The 2,160-nt window shown below is 53.8% G+C and overlaps 1 protein-coding gene across 1 annotated transcript in view; it reads right to left on the bottom strand.

The window, feature by feature from the left end:
- GABRP (gamma-aminobutyric acid type A receptor subunit pi) overlaps positions 1-2,160 on the bottom strand; it is a 27,378-nt gene extending 25,218 nt beyond the window's left edge. The window contains exon 1 of the mRNA XM_057384732.1: positions 1,868-2,160. The gene's annotated coding sequence lies outside the window, so the exon portion shown is untranslated. The remainder of the gene's footprint in view (positions 1-1,867) is intronic.

Below are 2,160 nucleotides of genomic sequence, written 5' to 3'. Positions count from 1 at the left end.
CCCTGCCCACACACAGGGGAGCCTCTCAGCCAGGAGCCCCTTTCCCTCTTGCCTGTGCCTCACCCGTGTACCCCGAAGGCTCCAGCCTGGGCAGGGTTTGCCATTCAGCACCAGGAAGCAAGCACAGCCTGTTCGTCACCCATGCCCCTGTCGTGGCACCTGCCCACTCTGTACCCRGGGGAAGCCAACCCACCATGTTCAGTGAGGGCTCCATGTCACACCAAAGGCCCTGGATGGCCCAAGAAGAACTCTGCATCCTTTTGTGAATCTCTGAGCTGGCAGGCTGAGTCCCAGAGCAGCACACCAATGCCTTGGCTGGGTTAGGCCTGCTCCCACCTTTCATATTTCTGGCCACAGATTTTTGATGATGTTACAGACACGGATATSCAGACACAGGGCCTGTCCTGGTATCAGGAAGGGACAGTCTCAGATGAGCACATTGACTCTCCCAGGACAGCAAGGTGCATGTCAAGATGTGCAGGGGCCACTCCAAGGATTCCTGTGAGTGGCAGGAGCTTGCAGCCATCCCTGCCAGCCTGGGGGATTGTGCAGAGCTGCTGCAGCCAGAGAGAAGCACAACAGCACTGCCCCACAGGATATGCCTTAGCTCGAAATACARCATAGAGAGGCAGGCATTCCTCAAACAGGGCAGGTGAACACATKCCTTCTGCAGATAATCCACAGGAATACCATGGGGAAGACAAAATCTCTGTCTTTTCTTCGTGCTCAGGTATTGATTAAAGGCAATTTTGATTTTTGATAACCAGAGCACTGCTGTTTGCTGGTTAAGAGCTCGTATGAATTTTTTTTTGGCTCTGGATTAAGAACATCAGAGCATGCCTCAAACGTGGATGCAGTTTCTGGTTTTTACTTTTCAGTTGGTACATACAAACACTTCAGCTCTGAACTACAAGTAGCACATAAAGGACACAATTCAGGATTAAAAAAGAACCACACTGATTCCACTTGACTGAAACAGAAAGGTTTGTAGAAGGGACCATAGATTCAGATTACTTCTTTTGCCATATAGAGGAAAATTCCATCAAAAGCCACACACAGAGACCCTCAAACACAAAGAATTCTACCAGTGGCTCAAGGAGCTGCCCTTGGCAGCAGCCTCCTCCCCCATGTCTTTGCTGCACTGGGTTTGCAATTGTACCTGTTGCAGTCCTGAGGGATGTATCAGTGAGCTCTTGAGCTGTAGTGACACAAACCCTCCCAGCAGGAATGCTGCTTGTATGCTGCAGCTTTTACCTACAGCATCTGAATCCCCTTCTGAGCTCCCTGAGGGCTGGAATAAATTTAATAAAGGGTCTCAAGAGTGAGAAATTGAGATAAAAAGAGAGTACGTACAGGGAGAGGGCGTGCAGTCTGCTTGGGAGTGGGGGAGAGAGAAGCAGTGACAAGAGCAGCTTGCTCTCTCCCCTCCTTCCTGGCCCCCACATCCCCAGGACTGAGAGCCCACTGTGGTGCCTGAGCTACCACAGGGACCTTGGGCACCCACCAGCGCCTGTGGGCACCAAATGCTGGGTCAGAACCCTCCCAGSTGCCTCAGTTTCCCCACAGGCCCCGCATTTACAGCCCTGAGCTGGCTCCACTGTCCAGTGGCCAACACTCACYCCCGGACAGCCCACACAGACAGCACCAGCCACCAGCACAGGGTAGTGTCACATTTAGGGACACTAAGCTCTTCAGGCAAGGGGAAGATGTATCTGTGCAGTAATAATGAGCRTCAAAGCAAATTGCAAAAAGTCCGGTTAGAGCGCTGACTTGCCAGCCCTGGGCAGCATGCTGCAGCTGCGTGCGAGGACAGCAGCAGGTGACCACCCCATCGGAGCCCCGGCTGCCACCCCTCCTGTCCCGGCACCTCTGGGTCCCCGCTGCGTCTCCAGGTGCCGCCGACTCGGTCCTGCCACGGTGCCACCGGTGCTGCTCCTCGCTGGGGCCGCTGGATCCTGCGGGAGAAGATTGCTCAATAGGTTGCTCTGCGTGCTAGCACAGGCCACCGAGGGACGGCGGCATTATCAGCCCGGCTCTGCCTTTACAGCCTGCTTGCTGTTTGCTTCTGCCCCYCAAAAGCAGAATTAATTGCTGGGCTCGAAAACGCAGATAAATCAGTCAGTTCATAGCACGTTTATTTTCTGTAGCGGTGCACTGGGC

This window comes from Malurus melanocephalus, unplaced genomic scaffold (genome assembly GCF_030028575.1).
Source record: "Malurus melanocephalus ecotype Western Australia unplaced genomic scaffold, MMel_1.1 scaffold_740, whole genome shotgun sequence".
In the NCBI taxonomy this organism is placed as follows: domain Eukaryota; kingdom Metazoa; phylum Chordata; class Aves; order Passeriformes; family Maluridae; genus Malurus; species Malurus melanocephalus.
Note: the sequence above shows the minus strand (reverse complement) of the source record. Positions and strands in the feature narration are given on the sequence as shown.